This window comes from Sus scrofa, chromosome 16 (assembly GCF_000003025.6).
Source record: "Sus scrofa isolate TJ Tabasco breed Duroc chromosome 16, Sscrofa11.1, whole genome shotgun sequence".
Taxonomy (NCBI): domain Eukaryota; kingdom Metazoa; phylum Chordata; class Mammalia; order Artiodactyla; family Suidae; genus Sus; species Sus scrofa.
This window is the reverse complement of record NC_010458.4, coordinates 23,401,146-23,416,347: the sequence shown is the minus strand read 5'-3', so window position 1 is coordinate 23,416,347 and position 15,202 is coordinate 23,401,146. Positions and strand designations below refer to the sequence as shown.

Here is a 15,202-nt window from a genome sequence, read left to right as displayed (position 1 = left end):
ACCTCATGGTTCCTAGTCGGATTCGTTAACCACTGAGCCATGACAGGAACTCCTACTTTGTTCATTTTTAATTGCTACTACAATGTGGCTTATTTTCCAGCTGCATTTACATATACATACATATATATATTTATATATTTATATATTACACATTATATATTATATATATAAGGCGTGATAGTCCTTAGAAAACAAAGACCAGAAAAACCTTTGCAAACACTCTAGCTTTTGGCTGCTTTAGTTTCCAGGGATGACAGAATCGATCTCCGTAAGCAAGCCAGGGTCAGCACAATAAAACTGAAGAGACTGTTGAAGAACTTGAGGACTGTTTTTCCTCCCGACCTGGCAGTCAGATCTCATTACGAGAGATGGACGGGCTTTATCCCTTCTCCTGCAACCTGACCTTTCGATCACACTGCCAATGCCATTCCCACACAAGTCTCATGTTCCTTTGGTTTCAGAGTCGGATGGAAGAAGGAGGGGGACTGAGCACTGGACTGCTTTAACGCCACCTCCCCCACTATCTTTGGATGTACGAGTAAACAGCATTGTGGCCTTTTCTTCTTATCCTCCCAAAACATGACCAAAAGGCAGGTCTGAGCCAGACCCCCAGGTTACTTCAAACTCTACCTCTGCCCCCGGGATCAAAAATGGCGTATTTCCCAGTATGGACTCAATCAGACGCTCTTAAAAATCCACAACTCCAATAGCCTCTGGCAGCATGGAGGTAGGACTTAAATTACATAGGGCTGCAGATTGACTCCTGGGCTATTTCCTTCTCTAAATCATACGGCAGTGTGGGTTTTCAAATGTCTGCTCAGGTTGAGAAAAAAATGTTGGCACAGAGAAGTGACACCTTTTCTGTATTGTGATGGAGGAACGGAATGAATTTGGGAGCTGGGAGCCCAATCAAATTAATCACACTGTGTTCAAATGTATTTGCCCAGATCGAGTCCATCCACTGGGAAAGGCCAAACTGCAAGCAAGACACTCCACCAGGCGATGGGGGGGGACACAGAGGTGACATAGTGCTTTCCTTGCCAAAGCTACAGATCTAAGAGAGGACCTGGGCCAGGTACACCCCAAACATAAAACAAACCAGAAATGGCTTCTGGCTGGGAGGATACATGGAGACCTCACAGAATAGGGGCCACCAAGCCATGCTTGGAATGGTCATTGCATTTCTTTGGGCAGCGATGAGGGAAGGATATTCCAGGGGGTGGGAGATCAACATGTGGACATGTTCAGCATCAGGAAAGCAAAGAGGAAGTCTACGCTTCACTAGAATACAGATGATCTATTCAGTGAGAAGACAGGAAAAGTAAGGGGGGGACCATACTGTGATAGACTTCGGATGCTCAGCTTTTGAGTTTGGAAGGCAGTAGGGAGTCAGAAAAGAATATGAAACACAAAAGGGACAGGATTAGAACTGCATTTTAGAAGGATTATTCTGGCAGAGAGGATGGTTGATTCAAAAATGGGGAGAGAGCAGCTATCATAGAAATAGCATCTTTTATATTTATTCTCTTAACGCCACAGTGAGAAAGGGAGCTAAGGAAATTTTTCTTAATGCTCTAACTGCAAAGAACCTCTCTTTGGGTATGGAGCCATACAGCTGATACATGAAAATCTATCACTACTACTGCAGCTATATATAATCTTCATACAGGATCTTGATTCTTTCTTCTTGGTTTTATCCAAAGCCCAAAATGAATATTAGCTCTTTTTTTTTTATTAAACTCTAAGCTGACTCCTGATCTGTCATCAATAACATGAACTTTATGACTGATCTAGACATCAAAAGTCATCATCATCTGATGACACAAACTCCAAGACTCTAGAATATGAAATTAAAGAAATGAAATTCCTTTCAATTCCATTCTCATGGGAGCCTAAGCTCAATTACACTTTTGGGTTAATGTTGGTAATATTTGGGGTTATAGTAAATATGGAAAAACTACCATCTCTCCTACTATGTAAACTCCATGGACTATAATGAACCTAATTAAAATGGACTAACTTTGGAGTGCCCATTATGTACCAAATGTATGAGTATCTCCCTAGCGCACTTCCAGTCATTATACTATTTCACTGACTTATCAGATAAAACCAACATGGTAGGTATTATGAATCCTAAATTTCAGATAGAAGTCTAAGGCATAAAGAGATTAAGTACTCTATTGGGGATCAACAGTCATAACTTTTAAAGCTAGGACTCAAACCCAAGTCTGTTTGATTGGCTTCCTGTTACAATTCCTCCAAGCTACAGGGATGTGCATTATGTGTGCAGGTTGTGGTCAAAGCCTACCAATTACTTTAAAACAGCTGTCAAAGGAAGGCTTCTTTTTCTAACCTAATAGTTTGCTGGTTGAACTACACCCACTAGGAACCCTTAGAGCATCACAGAGATGTTTAAGACAGAAAACCTTGAGACTTGAATGATAAATCTTGGAAAATGCTGCATTGGAGGTCTAGCAAATATCACCTCCCTAAAGAAGATGTCTAAAGAGTGGAGGAATGGAAAGCTTGGAGGAACAGTGGAGGAAGTACAAAGCCAGGCTGTTTCCTGAGTGTCCCTAAGACCCCGAAAGGATCTTCCATAGGAGACACATGAGGATTCTGGAGCACTCCTCCAGCCACTACAGCTGCTTCTTTCCCCTTTGCAAACAGCCCCTCGGTCATCGCATATTTTGCAAAAGACACATCAACCAGTCTGAAGCATGACTGAGCACACTACCAGTTCATTCTGCAGAGGCTCCCAGATATACACGGAGCCTCTGCAAGTAAAAGGGGCGAGGTCCCTTCCTGGCTGCAGAGCTGGACTCTGGCACGTCACAACAACCACGCTCTTGGCCATTAGCTGCAGGAACACCCCTTGGATTGACGGGAAGCATCAGGAGCTAGAGGTGATCGACCTGGATTCAATGTCCTCGCTGGGCCTGTTTCTCCTTTGCTAAGTCATTTGCTCTTGACTTCCCAGTGGAGGAAGGGGTACAAGATCACGTGAGAGCATTTCTATGAAAGTGCTCTGAAAAGTGCAGTGTTCAACACAACGTATCGATTTATTTTGGGGGGCTCAGTCCACACCATCTTCATCCCCATCAAAGCAGGCTGCGGTGTCTAAAAAATGATTTTTATATTTTAAGATGCATCTCTCACTGAATAAATTATTCTACCATGAATAGTCCTTTTTGTTATGGGACACAAATAGAAGGAGCTTCGAGAAAACTGTGGCAAAAACTGGAGTTCTAGTCAATGTGCCTTAGAAACTCACTCTATTTAACCCACTGGATAGTTACTTTACTTTTTAAATGGGTTAATTTTACTTTTTTGTAGGAAATATGTAGCTACAAATAGCATGTAGAACATACACCAAATTTTGGACATTATTGCAAACTGATGCAAGTCAATTTGACCGCTTGGCTTTTAGATTCTTTTATTAAATCGTGGTAGTCTCCAACAAGTAATATAAGTAGTACCTATCCTTTCCTTTTCTTTCAGCTTTTTTTTTTTTCTTTTTAGGGCTGCCTATGGAAGTCCCCGGGCTAGGGGCTGAATCAGAGCTGCAGCTTCGGCCCTATGCCACAGCCACAGCAATGCAGAATCTGGAGCTATGTCTGCAACCTACACCACAGCTCATGGCAACACCAGATCCTTAACCTACTGAGCGAGGCCAGGGATCAAAGGACACCATGTCGGGTTCTTAATCCTCTGAACCACAGTAGAAACTCCTATCCTGCTTTTCAACAAGGTTATACACTACAAGGAAAGCAAATTCTAGGCCAAATTCTGCCATATATGTACGAAGTCACAAAAATTCTCAAATAACTTATTCTTTTAACATTCTTGTTTGTCCTTTTAGGATCTCCAAAGCACTACATCAGAGACAATCCACCACCACCTCTGGTCATTGTCTTCCTGGGTGTCAGCTGACTTACATTTCCCAGGCTCCTTACAGCTGGGGGTGGGGAGGGGGCTGTGACCATATTCTGGCCCGGTCATAAACATCTCCCACACAAGTCTCCTTTTTCTTTACCTTCTATGATCCATTTTAAAGAGAGAGTTATTAAAAATAGAATGACTCAGGTTTTCCAGTCACCATTCAGAGGAGGACAACCCAGGAGAACTGCCCAACGAGGAACATTCACTTTGCACTTGGTGTAAATGACTTTTATGTCAAGCTACTGAGATGTGGAGTTGTTTGTTACAGCAGCAAGCAACTTGCCGAGGCAGATACATCAGGCAGGATAAGGAAATCATCGAAGGGCACCAGGCAAATGAGTCTACTGTTCAGTGAGAAAGATTCAGGATTGAATGGAGCTCAGTTGCAGCCTAGCACCAAAGCAGTTCCACTCTCGGGCTTGCTGGATTGTTACTCTTTGTCCATGGAAAAATAGAGGGACGTGCACAGTCTTTCTAGCCAATCCTTTATTTCACCAATGAAGACATTATTTCTAACACAATTTGTGCCAATTAACAAACCCTCTAGCCTGGATTTTTTTTTTAATTAATTTTTTTTTGTCTTTTTTGCTATTTCTTGGGTTGTCCTGCAGCATATGGAGGTTCCCAGGCTAGGGGTCTAATTAGAGCTGTAGCCGCTGGCCTACACCACAGCCACAGCAACTCCAGATCCGAGCCGTGTCTGCGACCTACACCATAGCTCACGGCAACGCCGGATCCTTAAGTCACTGAGTGAGGCCAGGGATCAAACCCGCAACCTCATGGTTCCTAGTCGGATTTGTTAACCACTGAGCCACGACAGGAACTCCTAGCCTGGATTTTTGTTAACATCATTTGAAGTATTTTCCCACCCACCTTTGAGAGTGGACTTTGTAGGAAAGTTCTTCAAGTGGTAACCAATCAGCCCTGGAGTGTAGATTCCTGGCCAGTACAGAGGTGAAGTTCAAAATATGTAACCACTGGTATGCACAGTCAACAATCAATTAAAATAAATGTAAACTCTAATGCTGGAGTGGTACCTTCTATCCTGGATTACATCAAATGTTACTTAAGCACCCATAGACTAGAGATTAAAGTAATTCACACCATGACTGTTTATACTGAAGTATTTAAAAAATAAATTAGGAGTTCCTGTCATGGTGCAGCGGAAATGAATCCGACTAAGAACCATGTGGTTTTAGGTTCGATCCCTGGCCCCACTCAGTGGGTTAAGGATCCAGCGTTGCCTTGAGCTGTGGTGTAAGTTGAAGATGGCTCAGATCTGGCATGGCTGTGGCTGTGGTGTAGGCTGGCGGCTACAGCTCGGATTCGACCCCTGGCCTGGGAACCTCCATATGCCACGGGTGCAGCCCTAAAAAGACAAAAGACAAAAAAATAAAAAATAAATTACAAACAGGCATCTAATTCACAGCCGTCATGCAGTTTATTTATGTCTCTGCTCACTCTAAGAATTACCAGCAAAGGATCATGGGACTTATTCGTAAGTGTAAGATTAGATCAATAAAATTAGCCATCTGTCCAAGAAAGGCTTTAAACTCAGGTTGTATTTAAGTATTATGTTTCCAACTGCCCAGATGTTACAGAAAACTGCCTGCTGATACAACTCCTTTTGCAAAATGTAAACCATTAACTGGTTCATATAAACTTGTTGCACCAAGAAAAATAAATAGCATTAACATTGCATTAAATTTGATTCGGGGTTCTGGGTGCCCTGTCAGCAAACACAAGTGTTAAGATTTTGCTCAGGATTTGCAGAGTCAGACAAAGAAAAATCTTCAAATGTCTTTAGGGGAATGGGGAGGAAGAGACTGAAAAAGAGATCAAAGCTTCAGAAAGTATATCCTTGGCTGGTCAAGGTAATAATAATTACTGTGATTACTGGTAGATAATAATATCCTATCGTTGTGTAGCACTTCAGTTCTTTCAAAGCACTAGTCTGCTTTATTTCCTTTGATTCTTAAAATAAGCTGGTGGGGTTATCTTGGGTAAGTGGGGTTTTCTTTTCTTTTTTTCTGGAAATGCCAGAATCATTAGTAGAAAAAGGAAGAGCCCACTGGAGCCTCGTCTCTATCCTTCTCTTTCATAAGCAGTGGCTTATAAATTACTCCAAATCTAATCAATGAGCAAAACCTGACCATTTCCTAGCTTCACTGAGATTTTCAAGGACACCCAGTCACAGGTCAGTCTGGATAATTCTCTTTCAGGAACAGCTGCTCTCCCCATCACACGCGGCAAAACCCGCCACATGACAATTTCCAGACAAAAATTGTCCATCACCCTTGGAGTTACTGTTTCTCAGAAGAATCCACTCAAGCAAGACCACAAACCTCACGGCCACATTTCCAAACCCCAATCAAGGCATGTGGTTGACCGCAGAGTCTTTCTGATTTGTCAATATATCTAAAAAATTGCACAACTCAGGACAAATCGTGTTATCAATCATAGGTGCCTGTGTTAATTATTCCGATACCTAGAAACAGACATATCCCCCCCACCAATCCAGATTAAATCATCCCAATTTCATAAACATTGCCTTCAAGCTTCAGGTTTCTAATCCTTTTTAATGTCTTGGTAAATGCATTACCTCATTTAATCCTTAAATGGTAGGTTCTTTCCTTATCTTATTTTTACAGACAAGGAAGCCCAGGCTTAGAGAGCTAATATAACTAGCCCCATGTCACCCTGTAACTAATTAAGAAAACAATGTCATTAAATTCATTTGAGTAATAAAAAATTTCAAAAAAATTATAAAAGCAAAAAAAAAAAAAAAAGAGAAGAAAACAATGTCAGAACTTGAACCCAAATTTGTGGAAGAACAGACTGTACTTTCACCCAAGCCTTCCTGCTTGGCCAGGAGAAACCAGGCTGAAGGAAGGAACTGCGTGGGGTGGGGTGGGGGGGTGAATCTGGGAGAGATGGGACTGAGGGGCTGGTCACATACAGTCCTGCCTGGCTTCTTGTTGATTCCACTGCAGGGTGTCCCTCCTGTGTCCTTCAGGGGCTTTCAGAAGCCCTCAAGTCCCAACTCCTATCTTCAAAAACCCTGCAGAAAGTCTGAGCCCTAGGTTGTTCTGGTTAAAATACAGATGCGTGTTGTGGAAGTGGAGACCTTAGGTACTGGTGAGTGCCTGCGGTGGAGGTACTGTGGGAAGGGAGGCAGTGGGAGGAGCCCAAGTTCTCTTCTGTCCTGTCCCTCAGTGTGGACTGTGAACCACACGAACCAAGTGACCCGAGGTTCTGGTTAAAAAACCAGATGTCTGGGAGGCACTCCAAGAATTCTTATTCACACGGAAGTTCAGGAACGACTTGCCTGGGTCAGCTCTGGAAAGTGCGCCCTCTGCTGGCATCACTTTGATTTGACTTTCACCTGAGTCTCTTCCTGCTCCCCAAGCCCAGCCACGCCATCCCATGAAATCAGGGGTTCCTCAAGGAGGCAAAAGTCTTCCAGTTCATTTCAGGAGGCTGAAACCACACGCTGGGGTTCTTCTTCAAAGCGGCAGTCCACACCAAATGGAATCAAAGTGAGTTTGGGGGGTTTCCCCTACGAACTGCCATTTAAACTCTGAAGCATCTCACCTTTTCCTTTCTTCTAGCCCTGAAAAAGCAGGTGCATGTCAAATACCTGTAGCTTGTCAGGCTGTGACCAAAACAAGTGGCAGGGGTCTTGACCAGCTCAAATGATTCTCTACTGCAATCAGGATATCACATCACTCATTTAGTCCATTAGGAGAAACAACAGTCCTGCTTGCTGAATAGGTGAAGCAGGGTCTTCCCAGGATAGCCTTGCAGGAGCTGATATCCCACCTCTGCCTCAGACACCTGTGTCCCTGTTTTCCAGAAATCCATCTCTGGGTCACTGGACCACTTCTGAGCTACAGTAACCCATGAACAGGTAGACAACTACTCCCAAAAGAATTATAAAGTTCTTAAAGCCCTGGGCTCAGGATAAGAAACAAAAAGCACCACTCAGTTCCTTTCTGGTCAAGTCACTCTTTCATGAGAAAGAATTATGTGTATTTACTCTTCACTGTGACCTCTCTGTCCCTTTAACTCATGGAGAATCGAAGGAAAGAGAAAGAAGCAGGGGCTTATTTATAGGGATTATGTGTGACATAGAAACAAATGGGAAGGTAGGAAGGCTGATGGACGGAAGGATCAGGTGGAAATATATCTGTTATAGTGCCTGAACTGCATGGGATACTAGGAGCTAGGTGGAGGGGAGATAGATAGACAGACAGACAGACAGACAGATGGATGACATAGAGATGATAGACAGATAGAGAGGCAGGCCACCCCCCCCCATGGTGTTTGTGTGGTCCAGTTTTCAAGCATGATAATCTGGATCAGCCTCGTGGAGGAGCAGGGTTGGTTGGAAAGGGAGTTGGGTGGCATCCGTAAGATCTGAGCACCCCAAATTACATGCTTTGGGAAAAGGATTTGGATAAGAGCTTGCAGCAAGGGCATAACCAGTCTCTTGTGAATATCAGGTTATTCCTGATGCTGAGGTGGGGAGGTTACTGAACCAGATGACCCCTGAATATGAGCCATTCAGCCTCACACTAGTAGCAGCAGAAACCAGCTGGAGGAGCACCTGTAGTGGCACAGAGGAAGCGAATCCAACTAGGAACCATGAGGTCAAGGGTTCAACCCCTGGCCTCGGTCAGTGGGTTAAGGATCCCAAGTTGCTGTGGCTGTAGTGTAAGCCGGCAGCTGAAACTCTGATTAGACCCCTAGCCTGGGAACCTCCATATGCCGCAGGTGCACTACTAAAATGCAAAAAGAAAAAAGAAAAGAAAGAAACCACCTGGAGACGCAGGTCTTGGCCAGCATCAATGAACAAGGCACGTTGCCCCTGAGCTAACTCTGCTCTGCTCCCCCAGGCTTTTGTCTTTTCTTTCTGAATTGCCCTAGAGCTTCGATTTGGTCCACCTTTTCAGGTAGGGAAATGTGCAGGGAAAAGTGGAAAGGCAAAGATAAGAGACTTGCCTCTCCCCTCAAAGGCTAACCCCCTCCAGGGCTGACCTTGTACCACTGATCCTGGGACCTCAGGCAGCTGGAAAGGCAGAGCCCTCCAGCACCCTTCCAGCCCCTCTCTCTGAGCCAGAGAGTTAAGCGAGCACCAGGTGTTCCCAACCTGCCTAGGGGGGCACACGTGGCTCCACATAAGCAGATTTCCTTTTCCCTTCCTCCTGCCCCACATCAGAACAACAACAGTCCTGCCTGCATGTCCTGGTGAGACTCTGGGTGAAAGAAGTGCTGGAGATCACTCAGGAGGATCTGGGTCCTAGTCCCAGCTCAGCTTTTAAGGCTAACTTGGTCACACTCAGCCTGGCTATAAAACTCGGGTGTTTCCCTTCCTGCCAGGTCTGTGACTTGAATTTGGGAGCCCTGTGGGAGCTCCCTCGTTCATGCAGGAGGAAGATGCCGTCCCTGAAGGGCTGAACACCTCTGGAACTGGGCTGCCGTGGACTCCTTCCTGGTCCTGGATATCGAGCCCACATTCCCATTCCCCCCATTACTTAGTTGTGTGACCCTGGGGGAGATATTTCACTTCTCTAAGACACAAGTTCCTCTCCAGCCTCACACTAGTAGCAGCACCCATCTCACAGACCTGTTAGGTTGATTGAATCAGTATGTGTCGAGTTCTTAGACCAGGGTAGCAAGTACTTAACTCGTGTTCATTATTACTGGTTTATTTTTTTTAACTTAAAGTTGATTTACAATGCTGTGTTAGTTTCAGGTGTACAGCAGAATGATTCAGATATATTCTTTTTCAGATTCTTTTGCATTATTCATTATTACAAGGTATTAAATATAGTTCCTGTGCTATACAAAAGGTCCTTGTGTTTATCTGCTTTATGTATAGTAGTGTGTATCTATTAATCCTAACTCCTAATTTATCCCTCCCTCCCCCTTTTCCCCCGTTGGTAAACATAAATTTGTTTTGTGTGTCTATAAGCCTATTTCTGTTTTGTGAAATACATTTAAATGACTTTTTATTTATTTTGTCTTTTGTCTTTTTAGGGCCATACCCGCGGAATATGGAGGTTCCCAGGATAGGGGCTAAATCGGAGCTGTAGCCACCGGCCTACGCCAGAGCCACAGCAACGCCAGATCCGACGGGTGTCTGCAACCTACACCACAGCTCACGGCAACACCGGATCCTTAACCCACTGAGTGAGGCCAGGGATCGAACCTGCAACCTCATGGGTCCTAGTCAGATTCACTTCCTCTGCACCACAACAGAACTCCTAAACGACTATTATTAATTTGACCTAACTTGAAAACTATCATTTCTTATGAGTCTCAGCAAATGCAGAGTTTTCTATATTAATGCTCAGTGACAGAGGAGTAGTTCTTTTGGGGTGGAAGGAAAGGTTGCCTACAGTGGAGGCGAATGAGACTAGTAGTTGAAGCTGCTACTTGTTTTTTTTTTCTCCAGAGGTGAGGATGGGGAATTTTCAGGTGGATTTTGAATCCAAGGCTTCTCCAACAAAGCTGTATTTGTCAAAGGTAGGCTTAGGAGTGTGAGGAGAAAGACAGGGTCATCCAAATAAAACAGGACTGTTTCAGTATGCCTTAGGTGGTAGCCATGCTACCTTCAAAGCACTGCACACAAACCTATTTCTATTGAGGAAACAAGGTACAAAGAAACTCCCATCTGGATACTAGCAGGATTTGCTGGTGTCTGGGGAAGATTATAAATTAGCTGGCTGCTGTTCACATCAGAGCCAAGTGGGGCACATTCCGTTTTTAATCTGGACCAATTTTCCCGATCAAAAACTAGTCTTTCCAAGGGATGTAAATGAGCCCAGGAGGAAATTTTCCCCCTGAAGTTTATGAAGTAGCTGTCATTTTAATCTGAGCGGCCTTCCAACCCGAAAGCTGGTGTCTGGATAAAATTATATTATAAAGTAATGAGAAACTCTTCTAGGCTGAACCTAGTCCAAACACTCCTTCTACCTCAGATTTGATATATTTAATGTGCCAAAATATTTAAAAGGTAGAGTTCCCACTATGAAAACTCTATCTATGCTTCAAATAAAACCAATGAGGCCAACATTACATATTCATAGCATGAAGAACTGAATAAGACCCTGGATGAACCAGGTAGGAAATATTTTTAGGAGAAGAACTACAAAAAATAAGAAAGGAAATATGGTGAACCATATGAGCATGAGTTTTATACAGCAAGCTTTTGTGAAATACTTAAAAAAAAAAAAAAACTCTGCTTGCATGAATTGAAATCTATCCTTAAAAGAACATTACATACACTGATGGTGCTTAAGAACTATAGATATTACTGTGCATGGCTTAAAAATTACGATTAGCTGGTTTTATGCGAATAAACCCACAGAATGCAACTGATCACTGTGCGGTTATTTTAAGGAGGAGAGTTAGAAAGAAGTCCTTCACTGAAATCCTTGAACATGTGTGTCTGTGTGCATGTAGGCAAAGAAACAATAAAATATCACTTTGGACTGCTGCTATTTTCTTCAAAACGAATAAACAGTGGAAATACAACAGCTCATAATTTAGGTGTGCTTCAGATTATGATAATGACTATAAATCTGAAGGCAGGTAGTAAGGCGCAGGTGATAACAGATACAACTTGAAGGGTAAAGGGTGTCTTCCAGAGCTGAGAGGCAACAAGTCACATTTCCAAAGGGAGAGATCCTTGAGCAGGGAAGATATTTAAGCAGCTATATGGGAACCTGCCAAGATTATTCTCTTTGCCCTCTGATAAATTCCCTCCGGTTTGTCTCTTTGTTAGAGAAACATTATTTGGAAGACAAACTGCGCTTTCTGCAAAGTTTTGCACACTGCATTCAAATAAAGTTATATTGTTTTCCATTGTTCTTAAAATATAATTAATCCCATAAGACAACCCTGCTTACAAAGTAAACTAAGAAAAAACAGATTTTTCTGAATTCTAAATATAGTCTCAGCAAAGAAGAATAAAAATCATGATTTGAGAAACAAATGTTTAGAACTTTTCTTGCTTAGAATGTTCTGCTTTCAACCATCTCACAACACAGGCCAAAAGTCGACAAAAACACACCAAGACTTTTCACCTGTGTAACTAGAGGAAATTCAAGTTACTGTGTTTCAAGTTCTCTCCCTCCATTGTTATAGCCTGCAACGCCATACATCTTTGTTTAAATCGCAGAGCAAAGACTGGAGCCCAAAACACGATAAAAAATTAACGCCCCCGGGCGCTCCTTTTTGAGAAACCGACCCTAGAGTGGAAGAGGGTCCCAACGGCAGAGGCCACATCCCTACAAAGTGCGTGGGAAGGACCGGAGATGGGCACAGGGTACACCAGGCAAATCTTCAAGACACTTAACAGGAAACGACGAGGCTCTGGACAATATGAATTCAATAAGCTGTTTGGAAACACAGGAGGAGCTGTTTGACTTTTCCTGCACAGTTGCAATCCTCTGTAATTGAGACAGCATGATCGCTGCCCCCACTCCCAGTTCTCTGTGGTCAAACACGGAGCCCTCCACCTCTACGGTGTCTGGAAAATAGATCATTCCTTAAACAAACAAATATCCCTGGAACCGCCTGGGCTTGGGAGGGGGAGGCGAGGTTCGCCTCTTTCCCCAGCTCTGGGCAGAGACGAACCCGGTTAAGCGGAGAGTTGCCGCTCTGCGTTCTCGCTATGGACCGGGACCTGGGAGCTCCGAGCTTGGTGCCCCCCGAAGCACTGCGCGCATTACCTGGTTTTCTGAGAGCTGCTCTGAGCGGCACCACGCCGGGTCCGAGGCTGGAAACCAGGAGCAAGAGCTGGAGCAAGACGCCTGGGATTAAATCCATTTCACCACGGGCGCCGGCAAAGTTTCACCAAGTCCGGGGCGCACAGGGAAAGGGCGTCTCCTGGGAGACGTGGGGGGACGCGGCCACTGCGGATCCTCTGACTCTCGTAGAAGGCGAAAGACTGAGGGAGCTGGACCAGGAACGTTGGAGAGAACAAGGAGGCAGGAGGTCGGCGTGCGGGAGTGAAGCCGGCAGCGAGCGGCCGGGCTTCTCGGGCGGGAGGGGCGGGGGCGGCGAAAGAAGCCGACGGGGAGGGACCTGCTGGCCGAGGGAGGGAGGGAAGCTAGACCGGCCCGGGGATGGAATTACAATCGAGTGGAAGTGAGAGGGGCAGGCCCTGAGGCAATTTACTCTTCGCCTACCCCTGGGGCAGAGAGCCCGCCTATCACCTCTCTAGCGACCCCCAGCGCAGCCCTCCCCCGCTGGTGACCTAGATTGGGGCGCTAGGAGGGGCCAACTTCAACCACTAGGGATGCAGGGCAGGATTGAGGTGACTGCGAGTCCAGGACCCTCGGTCTTGGTCCTGATCCGCAAATCTTGCGGCGCCGCCTCCTCCCCTTCTATACTCTCCTCTGGCCGCGCCCCTCTAGGTCGCTACCACCGTCCTTGAGTACTTTCCCCGACACCTCCAAAGGTTGCTCCCAGCCAGACCTCTGCATTTGGAGGAAGGGGAATAACAGGGCGAGGGGGAAGGGTCTATGATTTGCTAGTGGAGGAGGGTAGGAGGAAGAGGGGGCGGGGCCGGCCGGGACCTAGGCGCTAAGAAGATAAATGGGATTTAAGGCGCGCAGATGGAGAGCTGAAGTCTGCCCCCTGTTGGAAACGCCCAATGGAGATTAGGGCCTGGCGCGGGAGAGTGGGGTGCCCTTCCGACGCAGGAAAGCAACTTGAGACCCTCCAGGGAGGAGACGAAGCTCCAGGTTAACCTGGCGTCGGGTGAAGAAGCAAACTCGAGCCCCCGGGCTGACCTGGAAGACCCGGCTGGGAAGGGGCGCACGCCGACGGGGTTGGGGCTGGAGACCAACAAGGTGCCCTGGCCATTGATCCCTGTGGCCGATCGGCTTCCTGGCCCGGAAAAGGCCCTTCTCCGGATTTGCTGCCGAGGACTCAATAAAACGTGCCTGTTGTCGGGTTTCCCGGTGGCGCTGCGAGAGAGGAGACCCCGGGACTCAAGTCCGGTTGCACATTGGCGTGCTGGTCTTCAAGCCAGAGAGAAGAGAACGCAGAATAAATAAACCAAGAGGGAAAAAACCTGGAGGAAAACGCAGCCCTCGCCAATTGCTGGGGAAAGATCAAAGGCCCTAGGAAGTACCCCGCAGAGGGAGCCGCGGCCGCTCGCGGAGGGAACTTCGCGCCCGCCCCGCCCCGTCCCCACCTTAGCGCGCAGCGGAGGCTCCCGGCGTCCTGGGCCCTCCATTGTTATCCTGGTTTGAGAGCGCTGTAGGAAATGATGTTGACTCGAGTATCTCCCTCCACTCCCCACCCCCCATAAGATTTCTGCTCCTCCTTTGGAAGGAAGTATCCCCTGGCTTGAGGGTTTGTGGTGAGCCAGATCTGGTTCGTTAGCAGCGCTGAGAATGCGCTCCCTTATGTGTTGGCGTTCTCAGATGTGCATCTGTCCTTAAAGAAATTCAGAATCCACTCCCACTGAAGTCTTGGAATCTTAGATGTGACACCAGGGCTAGCCTTTTACATGGAGCTGGAGGGGAAAAGTTGTACAGACCGTGCTTTTTCACTTCCAAAGCGATGACAAACTCATGTCTGGGAGCCAATAATGTGACTGCCCTCAAGGCTGCTAGTTTCAAGGGTAGCAGAATCCTAGACCCCTAGGATCATCTAGGCCCTGCCACTATTCCACACAGGAATCTGCCCTTCATCATCCCTGGCCCGAATTCCACCTGTGACAAGGAACATCTACATCACCACCAGGCCAAACTTGTCGGATCGCTCTTTTTATGAGAAAGGCATTTCTTAGAGCGGACCTAAAGTGGCACCTGGAACCAAGCAATTGCTACCATAAAGATACTTCCCAGGTTGGTTCTGCTCATTCCCACTTAAAAATGATTCTCCCTGGGAGTTCCCGTCGTGGCGCAGTGGTTAACGAATCCGACTAGGAACCATGAGGTTGTGGGTTCGATCCCTGCCCTTGCTCAGTGGGCTATGGATCCAGCGTTGCCATGAGCTGTGGTGTAGGTCGCAGATGCGGCTCGGATCCCATGTTGCTGTGGCCCTGGTGTAGGCCCGTGGCTACAGCTCTGATTCGACCCCTATCCTGGGAACCTCCATATGCCGCGGTAGCGGCCCAAGAAATGGCAAAAAGACAGACAAAAAAAAAAAAAAAAAGATTCTCCCTGATGTAGAAATCAGAAGTAATAACCATTAATGTTATGGCTCCCATTTATATAGCTCCTGCCATGTACCA

The 15,202-nt window shown here is 45.9% G+C and overlaps 1 protein-coding gene across 1 annotated transcript in view; it reads right to left on the bottom strand.

The window, feature by feature from the left end:
• EGFLAM (EGF like, fibronectin type III and laminin G domains) overlaps positions 1 to 13,411 on the bottom strand; it is a 203,298-nt gene extending 189,887 nt beyond the window's left edge. Inside the window, 1 exon segment of the mRNA XM_021076641.1 lies at positions 12,684 to 13,411. The gene's annotated coding sequence lies outside the window, so the exon portion shown is untranslated.